Consider the following 16,931-nt stretch of genomic DNA (forward strand, 5'->3'; position numbering starts at 1 on the left):
CTTACTTCTCTCCCCCTCCCCCATGCTTCCCATTTGTTCAGGGGCTCTTGTCCCTTTCTGCTTCCTCTGGGAATGCGTATGTCTTTCTTATGGTCCTCCTTGCTTTTTAGTTTCTCTGGAGGTGTGGATTGTAGGCTAGTAATCCTTTTTGATAGATCTAGAATCCATATATGAGTGAGTACATACCATGTTTGTCTTTCTGTGGCTGAGGAACCTCACTTAGGATGGTTTCTTCTAGTTCCCATTTGCCTGCAAATTTCAAGATTCCATTGTTTTTTCCACTGAGTAGTACTCTATTATGCAAAGGTACCACATTTCTGTATCCATTCTTCAGCTGAGGTGCATCTAGGTTACTTCTAGGTTCTGGATATTACAAATAATGCTGCAATGAACATAGATGAACAGATGTCCTTGTTGTATGAATATGCATCCTTTGGGTGTATGCCTAAGAGTGGAATTGTTGGATCTTGAGGCAGACTGGTTCCTATTTTCCAGAGAAATCGCCATACTGATTTCCAAAGTACCTGTACAAGTTCCCATCAGCAATGGAGGAATGTTCCCTTTTCTCCACATTCTCTCCAGTGTAAAGTGTCTTTGGTGTTTTTTTCATTTCGCCATTCTGACAGGCATAAGATGGTTTCTCAGAGTTGTTTTGATTTGCATTTCCTGATGGCTAAGGATGTTGAGCACTTTAAGTGTCTTTCACCCATTTGAGATTCTTCTATTGAGAATTCTCTGTTTAGTTCTGTACACCACTTTTTAGTTGAGTTATTTGACGTTTTGGTAACTAGCTTCTTGAGTTCTTTGTATATTTTGGCCCTGGACTATTTTGGTTGGGAGACTTTTAATGAATACTTCTATTTTGTCAGGTGTAAAGAGAAGCCTTTTCCTTGAGAGAAGCCTTCCCACCAGCCTGATTCCAGAGCCGCATCAGTCCCAAATAACACACAGGAGGCTATGTTAATTATGAAGCTGATGGACTTGCTTGTTTCTTACTGGCTAGCTCTAACTTAAGTATGTATGCCATAATTGTTAATCTAAGTATTTCTCTTACCGGAGAATAGTTCCGAACTTCTTATCCCTATGACGGTTACATCTTGACTTCCTGTTTCTCCTACCCAGAATCCTCCTGGACTCCTAGTCCCACCTATCTTGCTTCCCTATTGGCCAACAGTGCTTTATTGACATATACACAGGACTTCTCCCATCAGTTAGGGGTTATAGCTCTGTTTAAATTGCTTAGCTGTTCTTGATTTAATTTTGGTAACTGAGACAGAGACAGAGAGAGAGAGAGAGAGAGAGAGAGAGAGAGAGAGAGAGAGAGAGAGAGAGACTGAGAGAGAGAGAGACAGAGAGAGAGAGAGAGAGAGAGAGAGAGAGAGGAGAGAAAATTAGCTGGCTGTCTGAAAAAGGTACACTGGATTGTTAAGAAGGTAAGTGTCAATTGTAGTTGAAGACTGTTCAGAAAAGTTACAACCAAAAATTCTCACAGTCGTAAGAAAACCTAGCTCGCCAGGCAGGGACCCAGGCAGCTTATTCCTGGTCCTGGAATGGTGGCCTCAAAGTGACTTTCTCATGAATTCATGCTTTTATGTGGATGCCAATCTGTATCACAAGTTCTAATAGGTCTTAATAATAAAAGCCCAGAGTCTGATACAGGGATAAAAGCTAAAAGATCAGAAAGAGGAAGGAGTAAGCCACCGCCACAGCTTACCTTGGCAACTTTCAGGCTGAAAAGAGAGTGAGTTTCTGTACCCCCCCCATCTATAATACTTTCTCCATCAGTCATCCCACTTCCTGTCTGTCTGTTAGCTAGTGGCAGGAGAATGTATGAGAGACAAGGTTTGAGAGGCTGTGGATTATTTGTTAGGCAAAAACCTGCATGGAATTGTGTTTTTACAACGCCATGATGAGCCTTCCTCTGCCCCCAAGTTTTTGTGTTGCTGTTCTCGTTATATCGTTTAAAAGATTTGTTTATTTTTATGTGTGTGAGCATTCTGCCTACATATATGTAAGTGCACTGCATGCATGCCTGGTGCCAGAAAATGCCAGAACATGGAATTGGATCCCTGGAACTGAAGTTATGAATGGATATAAACAACATTTTGCATTGAGAACCAAACCTGGGACTACTACAAGAGCATCAGGTGCTCTTAACTGTTGAGCCATCTCTCTATCCACAAGCTTAAATGTTCTACTTTTCTGGTTAAACTGCAGGTTGTTGTAATTTTTCTCACATATTCATTTCTTTTCAGTCCAGGGTTTGAACACAGGGCCCCACACATGCTATGAAAGGAATCCACCACTGAACTATGCTTTTCATCCTATCTGTCTTGTTTTTTATATAGGGTGTCTATAGCCCTGGCTGTCCAGGACATCACTACTCTGACCCATCTGGCCTGGAAATCAGCTGTACATCTACCTCTGTCTCCCATTTCAGGGATTAAAGGTGTGCACACCATGCCTGGCCCATGAGAGATTTGTTCAGAAAGGGATAGAGGAGGGTTTTAGAAGGACAATGAGATATGAAATTCAGATGAGAGGGCATGTGTGAAGAGTGGAGGAACTGGAGCTGTTCCATACAGCTATAAGAGTGTCTGTGTAGTTAACAGCTGTGAGGTGGGTAGGGATGGAAATGAGAGCAGCAGATGAGACAAGAGGAAGGGCAGGGGAATTAACCAGGACAGTCTGAGGAACGAGCCCAACAAGTGTTTTCAAAGTTGCCCATGCCAGAACCCAGCAGTCTTGATGAGCAGATTCTTTGTCCAAGGCAGTTCACAATTGTCAATGCAGATGCTGGCAGTGGTAGGGTGAATGGGAGAAAGTACTGGAGGTTCAGACACAGGGTGGGACTAACTCAAGGACCAATCGTGATCCAAGGGTTACCCTGGGTGCCTTGCTGCTGCTGCACATGCCCTGGGTGGCAAGGGAGTCCCCTGCTCTGAGTGCCTGTTCCAGGACGAGTTCCATGTAGGACATAATGTGGAAAAAGAAGTCAGGGGACTGGACTCATATGCAGGTGGGTTTATTTTAGGGAACATGTGAAGAGTTTACACTAAGCCAGCCTGCCTCTCTTATAGTCTAGGAACCTTTTACCAAGCTGGGAGGAAGAGACAGAAAGTGGGCTATGTGATTTAATAGCTGACTAAGCTATGTGCAGATAGAGTTGGCCTTTTGCAGTTAGGTTGTGTCTCAAGAGTTCAACACATGATGTAGAGCACTTCTGTGTTCATGGTATTCGCACGTGCCTTGGGTTTGTGTTGGAATAAAGCTCTGTAGGTTCAGATATCCTGGAAAGTTGCCTCATCACTCTGCAAGAGGAGGTGATGGTTGTTAGCAAATGACCATCTCTATAGATCACCCTCAACCCCCCATTTTTCCCCTGAGACAAGGCCTCACTATGTATCTCTCACTGTATAAACCAAGCCGTGCTCAAACACAGAAATCTCTGCCTCTGTCTGCCTACCAAATCCTGGGATTAAAGCCTGTGTCACTATGTTCAGTTTCTCCATCTACTTTGGAACCCATTTTGATCAAACTGTTGATGAAGGTATGCAGGACATAGTATATTTCTAAATCCAAGTTGGGTTTTGTTTTGTTTTGTTTTGTTTTTTAGCAACTGTTTTATGTGTCCCAGGCTAGCCTCAAATTTACTATGTAGTCAAGGACGTTATTGAATTGAGATCCTACTACCTCCATCTCCTGAGGGCTGGATTAAGACATGTGCCACCACACACAGTTTAAATGTTTCTTGTCTTTAATTGACAAGTATTTATGGGTCACAGTATGTATGGGTCACAATATGGCGGTCTCTGAGTGCCAGAGAGTATATGGGGATATTTGATAAGATTGAGACTGAATGTGGGTACCACAGTCCTTGTGTGAAGGGCAGAAACAACTTTCTGCAGTTGGTCTCTACTTCCAGCAGGGATCTGACAATCTAAGTCATCTGGTCAGGTTTGCCTGGCTACCATTATTAATCCACTGAGTCATCTTACCAGAACAAAACTAACAAATGTTATCAACAGATCAAAGTAAGCTCAGAGATATTCACTCTATCAATCTCTGCTACCATATATATTTATTTTATGTATATTTTCCCATAATAAAAGTTACACAAAATTGTTGTACATACTGCATAAATAATTTATATTAATATATAAATACATATATGCATATCTGAATGAGTCCAACCCTTTCACCATCTTGAAATTCAAGCATGTATTTTCAAAGTCCTGAAAATTTTCAATGCTGTATTGGTTTGCCAATCAAACTGCGCTTACAAATCAAGTGTACATCCTGTTTCTCCAGAATACAGTCAAACTGCCTGCCTAAACTAACCCACACATGTCCTTTGTTCCTCTCCAGTGGTCCCCTCTGTCTCTGTAAATGTCAATCCTATTCAACAAGTTGCTCAAACTGATAACTTGGGAACATCCTTGACTGCTCTCTGTGGAGATGTACAGCAGGTAAAGGCAGCTGCTGCCAAGACTGGTGACCTGAGTTCCGTCCCTGAGGTCCATATGGAAGAAAGACACAACCGACTCCCTGAACTTATCCTGTACTTTCACAAGCACACCAGGGAACACATGTGACCACATACAATACATAAATATATGTAATGGAAATAATATAAGGGGCTGGAGAGTTGCCTTGTTAGTTGAGCGTTAATGCACTTCCAGATAACCCAAGGTAAGATTCCAATACCCACAACAGTTGCTCCACAGATGCCTGTAACTCCTGTTTCAGACAATCAGACATTCTCTTAGACAAGCATGCAGACACAACACTCATACACATAGAATAATAAAAACAAATGTTTTACAAACCAGACATTACATTACTATCATTCTAGCAGAAACTGTGCATATCTTTCAGGAGAGGTTTTAGGCATCTCTGAACCATTGCAGTATGGAGGAATCAGTGTTGGCTGTTATTTCTGAAGGTCTTATTGGAACACTCTCTTTATGGATTAAGCTATTTAATACACCATAGGTCCCCAAACCACAGAGTAACAGGATCTTCCTCCCCTAAGGGAAGGATACAAATGCTAATCTTTATAGAACGTGAATCACAAGAGGCTAGGGAGATGGCTCAGTGAAGTGCTTGTCTTGTAAGTGTGAGCAACTGAGTCTTTATTACATGTTGCCCTTTAGAAATAAATAGATGTAGAGTGAAAAAAGGAAGAATAAATGAGAGAAAGGAAAAAGGAAAGAAAGAAAGACAGGAAGGAAGAAAGAAAGGGAGGAAGAAAGGAAGGAAAGTGCAAAATATCCAGGCACAGCAGTAATACGGTAATAACAGCAGTGGGGAAGCAGAGACAGGACGGTCTCTGGGGTTTTCCAGTTAACCAGTCTAGCTCAATATTGAGTTACCAGTTCATGGAGAGACTTTTCTTTTCTCTTCATCATCACCATCACCATAACCATCATCATGATGCTGTCCAGTACACATCCTCACTTACTAAATAAATATAGTAAAAATTTTAAAGTACTTAGGTGGTGGTGTGGCAGGATTTTAATCCCAGAACTTTGGAGGCAGAGGCAGACATATTTCTTTGAGTTGAAGACCCCCCTGGTCTAATGAGTTCCATAACACCCAGGTCCACAAAGAGAAACCACGTTGCAAACAAAAACAAATCAACCCCTCCTCTACCCACATCATCCCCAGAGACCAGGCAGTAGCACCTGCTCAACCAACCATTTCCCCACTCATCCTCTTCCCACTTCCTCATCAAAGACCACCAGATCTCTTCCTGCACCTGAAGGGATGGGTGAGTGTTTGAGTTCCAGTCTGGAGAGCCCTGTTCTCTAGGCCCTAACCCTTACCCTTCCCCACCCAAAGCACCCCCAAAAAAACAGGCAGCAGCACCTACTCTGTCTACCATCACCTGCCACCACTCCAGACACCACCACAGCCACAGGCCCCATTTGATCCCAGAGGAAGAGACCCCGAGTGCACCTGGAGGAAGAGTGAGCAGCAGAGCTATGGCCCCAGCTGTACTTATTGGAGAAGAGTTGGGTAGATGGCAGTGTAAGCATACTCTGAACAACACAAAGAGCAATATGGCACCAGAAACCAGAGATCCTATATCAGCAAGACCTGGGCAGCCTAACACAGATGAAGAAGAAGGAACTGATGCTAAAATAATTATATGAAGATGATAGAGTCCCTTAAAGAGGAAATGAAAAGTCCCCTGAATGAAATGGAGGGAAAGACAAACAAAAATTAGAAGAAATCAATAAATCCCTTAAAGAAAGCCAAGAAAACCAAGATGAAAAAAAACCAAACAATTCCAAGACTTGAAAATTGAAGTAGAAGCCATAAAGAAAACACAAACCTAGGGAATTCTGGAAATAGCAAAGCTGGGTAAACAAACAGGAACTGCAGGTGCACTCATAACCAACAGAATACAAGAGATGGGAGAGCAAATCTCAGGCACTGAAGATACAATAGCAGAAATAGATGCATTGGTCAAAGAAAATGTTACATCCAACAAATTCTTAACACAAATTATTTGGGAAATCTGGGACACCATAATAAGATCAAACCTTAGAAAAATAAGGATATAAAGAGAAGAAGTCCAGCTCAAAGGCACAGAAAATGTGTGCAACAAAATCATAAAAGACTTTTCCAACCTAAAGAAGGATTTGCCTATAAATGTACAAGAAGCTTACAGAACAGCAAATAGACTTACCAGAAAAGGTTCCCTTATCATATAATAATCAAAACACTAAACATACAGAATAAAGAAAGAATATTAACAGCTGCAAAGGAAAAAGACCAAGAAACATATAAAGGCAGATCCATCAGAATTACATCTGACTTCTCAAAGGATACTCTGAAAGTCAGAGGACCCTGGATAGACATTCCACAAATACTAATAGACCATAGATGCCAGGCAAGACTATTATACCAAGAAAATATTTCAATCACCGTAGATGGAGAAAACAAGATATTCCATGACAAAACCAGATTTAAAACATACCAATCCACAAACCCAGTCCTACAGAAATTACTAGAAGGAAAACTCCAACCCAAAGAAGTTAGCTGAACCCACAAAACACAGGCAGTACATAACCTCAAACCAGCAAACCCCAAAGAAGAAACACATAACCACTACCACCACCACCACCAAAACCAAGTATAACAGGAATTAGCAATCACTAGTCATTAATATCTTTTCATATCAATGATCTCGATTCACTTATAGAAAGGCACAGGCTATCAGAATCGATAAGAAAACAAGAGACATCCTTGTGCATACAAGAAACACACCTCAACTTCAAAGACAGATATTACCCCAGCATAAATGGGTGGGAAAGTTTTTCCAACAGAAATTACCTAAGAAACAAGCAGGTGTAGCTACCCTAATATCTAGCAAAATAGGCTTCAAACTAAAATAAATCAACAGAGAGAGAAAAGGTCATTTCCTATTCATCACAGGGAAAATCCATCAAGATGAAGTCTCGATTATAAACATCTATGTCCCAAATACAAGGGCACTCACATTTATAAAAGAAACATTACTAAAGCTTAAATCACATATCAAACTCAACACACTAATAGTGGGAGACCTTAACACCCCACTCTCACCACTGGACAGGTCTGCCAGACAGAAACTTAACAGAGAAGTAAGGGAACTAACAGATACCATGGCTCAAATGAACTCAACAGACATGTATACAACATTCCACCCAAACACAAAAATTATACCTTCTTCTCAGCATCTCATGGAAACTTCTCTAAAATTGACTACATACTTGGTAACAAGGAAAACCTCAACAGATACAGAAAATTGGAATAACTCCCTATGTCGTATCAGATCACCATGGCTTAATGTTAGAATTCAACAACACTAATTGCAGAAAACTTACAAACTCGTGGAAACTGATCAGTGCTCAACTGAATCATCACTGGGTCAAGGGAGAAATAAAGAAAGAAATAAAAGGCTTCCTAAAATTCAATGAGAATGAAAGCACAACATACCCAAACAATTGGGACACCATGGAAGTTAAGCTAAGAGGAAAGTTCATAGCACCTACGCACTGGTGAGTTAACAGCATACCCAAAAGCTCTAGAGCAACAACAAAAAAGCAAACTCACTCACCCAGGAGGAGTAGATAGTAAGCAGGAAATGATCAAATTGAGGCTGAAATCAATAAAATAGAAACAAAGAAAACAATACAAAGAATCAATGAGACAAACAGTTGGTTCTTCAAGAAAATGAAGATAGACAAATCTTTACCCTCACTAATTAAAAGAGAGAATCTCCATATTAACAAAATCAGAAATTAAAAGGGGGCATAACAACAGACATGAAAAATCCAGAGACTCATTAAATCATATTACAAAAACTTATACTCCACAAAATTGGAAAATTTAAAGAAATGGGCAATTTTCTGGATAAGTAACATATATCAAAATTAAATCAAGACCAGATAAATAGTTTAAATAAACCTATAACCCCTAAGGAAACAAACAGTCATTAAAGTCAAAAAATCCCAGGACCATATGGTTTCAGAGCAGAATTCTACCAGAATTTCAAAGAAGAGGTAATACCAATACTTCTCAAATCATTCCACACAATAGAAACAGAAGTAACCTTGCCAAACTCTTTTTAAGAGGCTGCAGTTACCCTGATACTGAAACCACACAAAGACTCAACTAAGAAAGAGAATTACAGAACAATCTCCATCATAAACATTGATTCAAAAAATACTCAATGAAATACTGGCAAACAGAATCTAATAGCACATCAGAAAAATAATCCACCATGATCAAGTAGGCTTCATCCCAGAGGTGCAGGGATGGTTCAATATACGAAAATTTGTCAATGTAATACACCTTATCAACAAACTGAAAGAAAAAAGCCACATGATCACCTCAGTAGATGTTGAAGGGCCTTCAATCAAATCCAACACCCCTTCATGATAAAGTTTTTGGAGAGATCCGGGATACAAGGACCATACCTAAATATAATAAAGACAATGTATAACAGGCCAATAGCCAACATCCAACTAAATGGAGAGCAATTCAACTAAAATTGGGAACAAGAAATGGCTGTCCACTCTCTCCATATCTATTAAATATAGTCCTAGAAGTTCTAGCTAAAGCAATAAAACAACAAATGGAGATCAGGGGGATACAATTTGGAAAGAAAGACATCAGCTTTCACTATTTGCTAATGATTTGATACTATACATAAGAGACCCAAAATTTTTTACCTGGTTACTCCTACAGCTGATAAACACCTTCTGTAAGGCAAATGACATAGTCAACAAGACAAAATGGTAGCCTACAGAATGGGAAAAGATCTTCACCAACCAACCCCACATGTGCCAGAGGACTGCTCTCCATAATATATAAAGAAGTCAAGAAACTAGACATCAAAATACCAACTTTTAAAAATGGGTTACAGATCTAAACAGAGAATTCTCAGCAGAAGTATCTCAAATGGATGAAAGACACTTAAGGAATTGCTCAACATCCTTAAATGCAACTTAAAATTACTCTGAGATACCATCTTACATCAGTCAGAACGACTAAGATCAAAACACTGACGACAAGATTATGCTGGAGATGATGTTAAGTAAGGGGGGGCACTCCTCCATTACTGGTGGGAGTACAAACTTGTACAGATACTTTGGAAATCAGTATGATGTTTTCTCAGAAAATTGGGAATCAACCTACCTCAAGACCCAGCAGTACCACTCTTGGGCATATACCCATATGATTCACATTCATATCAGAAGGACATAGCAGAACATAGATGCCCCTCAACCAAAGAATGGAAAAAGAAAATGTGATACATTCACACAAATGGAAAAAAAATCAACACCTTCAAATTTGCAGGTAAATGGATGGAACTAGAAAAAAAACCTCTTGAGTGAGGTAACCTAGACCCAGAAAGATAATGTGATTATTACTCACTCATAAGTGGATATTAGACATAAAGGAAAGGATAACCAGCCTACAGTCCACAAACCCAGTGAAGGTATATAGCAAGGAAGATGCTAAGAAAGACGTACATGGATCTGCCTAGGAAGGGGAAATAGACAAGATCTCCTGAGTAAATGGGAGTGTGGGAGGGGAGGACGGGGCGGGGGGGGGATGGGAAGGGAGAGGGAGGGGTAGGCGAGTGGAGATCATGAGGAAATGGAATGGTCGGGTTGGGGAAAGGACAGAGAGTGAGAGCAAGGAAAGGGTATCTTGATAGAGGGAGCCAGTATGGGGTGAGCAAGATACCCGGCACTAGAGAAGTTCCCAGGAATCCACAAAGATAACACCAGTTAAGACACTAAGCAATAGTGGAGATGGTTCTTGAACTGGTCTTCCCTTGTAATCAGATTGATGACTACATTAATTGTCATCCTAGAGCCTTCTTCCAGTAGCTAATGGAGATTCACAGCTAAGCAGTGGGCTAAGCTCCTGGAGTCCAGAGAGCTCTCAAATAAACACACTGAGGCTTATAATAATTATAAATGCTCAGCTGATACCTCAGGCTTATTACTACATAGCTCTTAAAACTTGACCCATTTCTGTTAATCTATGTGCTGCCCTGAGACTGGTGGTTTTTATCACTGTACAATTTTGTGTGTCCACCTCGTTCCGTGACAGACCAGCCAATCCCCTGACTCCTGTGACTCCACCCTTCTTCTTCCCAATGTCCTCTCAGTCTGCATTTCCCATCTATACTTCCTGCCTGGCTACCAGACAATCAGTTTTTATTATCCATTGAGAGCAATAACAAAAAGATTGTTCCACAGTGGGGCCCCACATCCACAGGTTAGGGACTTGCACCTGTCATCCCTGTGCTGAGGAGTAAGGACAAGGGGATCCCCGGGGCTTGCTGACCAGGCAGTCTGACCACATCACCAAGTTCCAGGGTTAATAGGAAACTGTCTCAAAAATAAGGTGAGAGGGATTGAGAAAGAAACCTGATGGGTCTCTCTCATACAGCCCAGGTTGTGCTGGAACTCTCTGTGTAGCTGAGGATGACCTTGAACTCTTGCTGCTCCTGCCTCTGCCTTGAAAGTGCTGGGATGTTAGGCCTGGGCCACCATATTCAGTTCATATTTCACACTATACATGTCTTGTGATTTGTATTTTTACAGCAAGGATACATAGCAAGGCTCACACTGTGTGTTTTTCTGGCTGGCTGGCTATCAGTTTGTCTGGCTGTCAGTGTGTCTGGCTGTTTTTGTGCCTGTGCATGTGGAGGCCCAGGATATCCTCAGATGTCACTCCTCAGAAGCTGTCTACTTATGTTTGAGACAGGGTCTCATATGTACCTGAACTTGCCCAGTAGCAGAGGCTGGCTGGTTAGAGATCCCTAGGGACCTGCCTATCTCTGCATGCACAGTGCTAGGATTACAAGCTCTCATCTCCATGCCTGGATTTTTCACCTAGAGTCTGGGGATCAAACCCAGGACCTGGCAATTACAAGGTAAGAACATTACTGACTGAGCTATGCCAGCCCTGGCTGGGTTTGGTTTACTTATTTATTTAATTATCTACTTATTTTATCACTTATTTAGTTACTGTGTATTGGTGATCTGGCTTATCAGGAAATTCTTGTGTACCCAAGGAATTCCTGCTGCCCATGGAAAGACACTGGAACACTCTGATCCTTCATGCAGTTCTGATACACAATGTTGAATCCCCCCCTTTTTTTGCCGGGGTGGCAGGGTGAATAGCTAGTGCTCTTAATTGCTGAGCCAACTCTCAAACACCCCACCCCCAGCTCAGTACTTTTATTTTTAATCATTAAATCTTATTATATAAGTCCTGGCTGGACTGTAAATAGCAATGTAAACTGAACTGGCCTAGAATTTGTGGTAATTTTTCTACCTGTGCCTCCCAATGCTGAATTACAGGCATGTGCCACCATTCCTGCTATAGAAACAGAGCTTTACAAAGCAAAATAAAATCATATGTATACATCAAAAATTTTGTGTAAAAGCCGGGTGGTGGTGGAGCACGCCTTTAATCCCAGCACTCAGGAGGCAGAGGCAGGCGGATCTTTGTGCGTTCGAGGCCAGGCTGGACCGATAGCCTCAAAAACAATACAGAGAAACCCTGTCTCGTAAAAACCAAAAAAAAAAATTTTTGTGTAAAATATTTCATCAGCCAGTCATGGTAGAACACAACGTCAGTACCTAAACTTGGCAGCAGAAGCAGGAAAATCTCTGTGAGTCCAGGCCAGCCAGAGCCAAATAGTGAGTCCCTGCCCTAAAGAAAACTGGCGTGGCCAAGAAGAGACTGTTCTGTTGACAGACATGGGGGCAGGTGGCATTTTCCTCCCTGTGGTTGGTCGTTGAAACCACCACATACTCAAATGAAGTCTACATCCTGTTCCTTCATAACACAGAGGCATCACCTTCCAGAACAAACAGAAAAGTAAAGAACAGCAAGATTGGGAACACACACACACACACACACACACACACACACACACACACACACACACACACACACACACACACATTGAATCCATAAGTACAATGCAAACACTGTTCTTCTCCAGAACTTGAGCTCAGACCCCAGCACTGTTATCAGTTGACTCACAACTTTCTGAAATTCCAGCTCCTGGGGATCTGACACCCTCTTCTGCCCTGCACAGGAACCCACACTCACAGATACATCATCCTCTCCTGTGTTTCTTATTAAATAATGTAAAACTTTAAAGAAATAATTTCTGGCCGGGATAGATGGCTCATCAGTTAAGAGCACTGGCTGCTCTGCTGAAGACCCAGGTTCCATTGTCAGCAACCACAGAGGGGCTCATGATTGTCTGGAACTGAAGTTCTTGCAGATCCCAGACCCTTTTTTGGGCTCCATGGGTACTGGGTATGCATGTGATGTAGAGGCACACTTGCAAGTTTATATAGCCCATATATAAAAATTAAAATTAATTTTAAAAGAAATTTTCATTTTGGCCAGGCTTTGTGATCACACCTATAATCAAAGCACTCAAATGACTAAAGGAAGACATTTAAGATTCCAAGACAACCCTGACTTACTTAAGAAGGTATTGTAACAAGAAGAAAGAGAGAAGGAAGGAGGGAGGGAGGGGAGGGAGGGAGGGAGAAAAGAGGGAGGGAGGGAAGGAGGAAAAGTCACCATGCCTTCATGAATCCACCATAAAAAATCTCACAAGAATCAGTTTTTTTCAGCCGAGGCCACCCTTCCCTGACATCTGCATGACTGGCCCATCACCCCTGCCTCTAGGACACTGCGGGCTCAGTAGAGAGGAAGACACATTAACCTTCAGCAGGGCTTTAGTAGGAGACCTCGAGCATTGCGGTTACAGACAGCCATGGGAAGAAGGACTTGAAGAGAAAGAGACTTCAGTTTAGAAACACAGAGGCACTTTCTGGCACTTTCAGGATTCCAGGAAGTGGGTAATGTTCCATATCATGTGACATGTGTGCTATAAGCCAAGAAAGCACAGGATAAAGGTAGGGCCATACCTACATAGATGAATTCAAGTCGAGATGGAAGTTAGCTTTGTATCTCTGATTGGAATGATTTCTAGCAGTGTGAAGAGGGGGAAATTATTCTGGGCTGCTAAAGATAAGATAAATATCTTGCTGGGAATTCAGTGATTAAATTCAAGTATTGCAGGCAAAGTTTGCATATTACAAGTAGAGAAGAGAAAAAGAAGGATTAGTATAGAGCCAAGGTTTGAGAGGCTGCGGTTTATTGGTTAGGAGAAAACTGACTTAGAATTGTGGGCCTGTGCCAACATGCCCAGCCTTCCTCAGCCACAAATAGTTACTTTGTTATTTTCTTTTAAAATGTTTGATTATTTTTATGTTTTGTCTGCATGTATGTAAGTGCACTGTTTGTGTGCCTTGTGCCAGCTGAGGCCAGGAGATGGTATTAGACACCAGGGAACTGGAGTTATGGATGGCTATAAACACCATGTATGTGTTGGGAACTGAACCTGGGTCTTCTGGAAGAGTCCTAAGTGCTCTTAACTGTTGAGCCATCTCTCTATCCCCAAGCTTAAGAGTGCTGCTTTTTTTTTTTTTTGGCTAAATTGCAAGTTGCTCTGATTTTTCTCACATATTCATTTTTCACTCCTGGGGACTGAACACAGGTCCTCACACATTAGCCAAACACTGTGCCACTGAGCTAAGCTCTCAGCCCTAACTTTTCTGTTCATTTGTTTCTTTTGACTTGGTTTTGGGTTTAACACAGGTTTTCTCTGTGTAGTCCTGGTTATTCCAGAACTCACTGTGAAAACTAGGTTGGCCTTGAAGTTAAAAATCCACCTACCTCTGTCTCCCATTGCTGGGATTAAAGGCGTGCACCACCAAGTCCAGATGAGGTATTGAAGGGTTTTAGAAGGAGGATGGGATACAAAGTAGGGGTCCAGAGGGGAGGACAGTGTGGGCAGAGGGGGTCCCCAGAGGGGACGTGGAGCTGACTCCACACAGCTGTTGAGAGGTTCTGTGCACTTGACAGCTGTGAGGGGTGGGGTGGGATGATGGCAGCAGAGTGGCTGAGCTGTAGGAGGACAATGGCCTGCAGATCTGGTCAGGAAGAACAAGGAGTGAAAGCTGGGGAGTTTAAGGCATCTGTGGAGTCAGACACAGAGCATGCGCTGGGGAGAAGTCGGTTAGGTGGATCTCATTGGGGAGACTCAGGCAGACTGGAGAGCAGGGAAACTGCACTTTAGGTTTGGGTGGACAGGCAGACCCAGCAGTCAGGGGCCTGTGGGTAACTTTCCTGACTAAAAGCTTGTGGTGAGACTGAGGAGGAGCAGCCAGCTGTCAGAGCGCTGTGAAGAGTGCCTGAGAGAGACAATGAGAGACAGCCAGTCCATGGGGTGTGGGCAGTCCAGCTGTGGAGTCTAGGGAGGGGTGCTGGCTGGGAAGTCCAGCTGTGGAGTCTAGGGAGGGGTGCTAGCTGGGCAGTCCAGCTGTGGAGTCTAGGGAGGGGTGCTGGCTGGGCAGTCCAGCTGTGGAGTGTAGGGAGGGGTGCTGGCTGGGTGTGGGCAGTCCAGCTGTGGAGTCTAGGGAGGGGTGCTGGCTGGGCAGTCCAGCTGTGGAGTCTAGGGAGGGGTGCTGGCTGGGCAGTCCAGCTGTGGAGTCTAGGGAGGGGTGCTGGCTGGGCAGTGGTGGATTGTCAGAGGTAGATGGGCAAGGGGCATGGTGTCCAGCTGTGGAAATGATACACTAATTTAGCGTAAGTCTAAAGAAAAGGATTCCAAGTCTAAGAATGAGAAGTGGCAACATCGGGTGTTTTAAAGGGTCAGTTTAGAAGGCAACTATAGTGGTGATGCCAGTTCTCAGGAGGCATCTCGCATCAGGTGCCAGATGAACAGGTGAATCTCTGAGTTTGAGCTCAACCTGTCTACATGGCCAGTTTCAGGACAGTCAGGGGCACACACACACACACACACATACACACACACAGAGACAGACAGACAGACAGACAGACAGACACAGACACAGACAGACACAGACACAGAATGAGAAGATACAGTGTTGATGTTAGGCTTCATTTGGTGATGATTTAGTCACCTTTTTGCTATCTGAGATTTCTGCAATATCTGAGAGCTAGGTTTTAGGTATTCAGTGGAATAAGGGACACATGATTGTCTACAGTGCAGTAGCCGGAGCTCTTTAAAAGGAAGATTCCACCTGTCGTGATTCTGTCCTGTGTGTCTGTTCTGAGGAGCAGCAGGCAGTTTCCTCCATCTAACTTCTCTCACACCGAAGTGCGTGCCTCCACCTCATGGGAGACTCGATGGACATGGACATGAGCCCTTTTAGGCCACAGAACTACCTTTTCAGTTGTGATCTAAAAGCTGACAAACATTATTACCTTAAGGTGAATGATGATGAGAATGAACACCAGGTGTCACTAAGAACGGTTAGTTTAGGGGCAGTGGCAAAGGATGAATTACACATTGTAGAGGCAGAGGCAATGACCTGTGAAGGCAGTCCAATTAAAGTAACTGGCAACTTTGAAAATGCCTATACAACCAACAATTTCCCGTGGGGGCTTTGAAATCACACCACCTGTGGCCTTACGGGTGAGGTGTGGTTCAGAGCCTGTGCACATTGGTGGACAACACTTAATAGCTGCAGAGGAAGATGCAAAGTCAAAAGATGAAGACGAGGAGGATGTGAAACTCTTAAGTATGTCTGCAAGCAATCTGTTCCTGGAGGCAGTAACAAAGTTCCACAGAAAAAAGTAAAAATCGATGAAGAGGAGGAGGAGGATGAAGATGATGATGATTTTGATAATGATGAAATTGAAGAAAAAAATCCAGTGAAGAAATCTGTATGAGAGACCCAGCCAAAAATGCCCTAAAACGGGAAAGACTTTAAAACATGAACACCAAGATCAAAAGGTCAAGAGTCCTTCAAAAAAAAAAAACAGGAAAAAACTCCTAAAACCCCAAAAGGACCTAATACTGTAGAAGACATTAAGGCAAAAATGCAAGGAAGTATAAGTAAAAGGTGGTTCTCTTCCCAAAGTGGAAGCCAAGTTCATTAATTATGTGAAGAATTGCTTCCAGATGACTGACCAGGAGGCTATTCAAGATCTCTGGCAGTGGAGGAAATCTCTCTAGAAAATGGTTTAAACAGTTTGAAATATTCTGTCTTACTTAAGTTCTCTAACAGTTGACATATGTGACTGTCCTTTTTATAACACAAAGAGGACTTTCCCTATTTTGTTTGATAAATGTTGTTCAGGTTCCATTGCCAAGAATGTGTTGCCTAAAATGCCGGATGGAACTCTACCCTTTACTTGGTTTTAAGTATGTATGGAAAGTTATGATAGGACATAGTAATAGTGGTGGTCAGATGTGTAAATGGTAGGAAGACAAAAATTTACATGTGAAATAAACTCAGTATTTTAATAAAGTAAAAAAAAAGAAGGGAGATTCCAAATGATGCCAGTTCAGC

General features: G+C 42.4%; 1 pseudogene; it reads left to right on the top strand.

The window, feature by feature from the left end:
• The first annotated feature begins 15,750 nt into the window (after positions 1-15,750).
• On the top strand, positions 15,751-16,594 carry LOC101837196 (annotated as a pseudogene).
• Positions 16,595-16,931: the final 337 nt, after the last annotated feature.

Source organism: Mesocricetus auratus, unplaced genomic scaffold (assembly GCF_017639785.1).
Source record: "Mesocricetus auratus isolate SY011 unplaced genomic scaffold, BCM_Maur_2.0 Super-Scaffold_100014, whole genome shotgun sequence".
NCBI classification, from domain to species: Eukaryota; Metazoa; Chordata; class Mammalia; order Rodentia; family Cricetidae; genus Mesocricetus; species Mesocricetus auratus.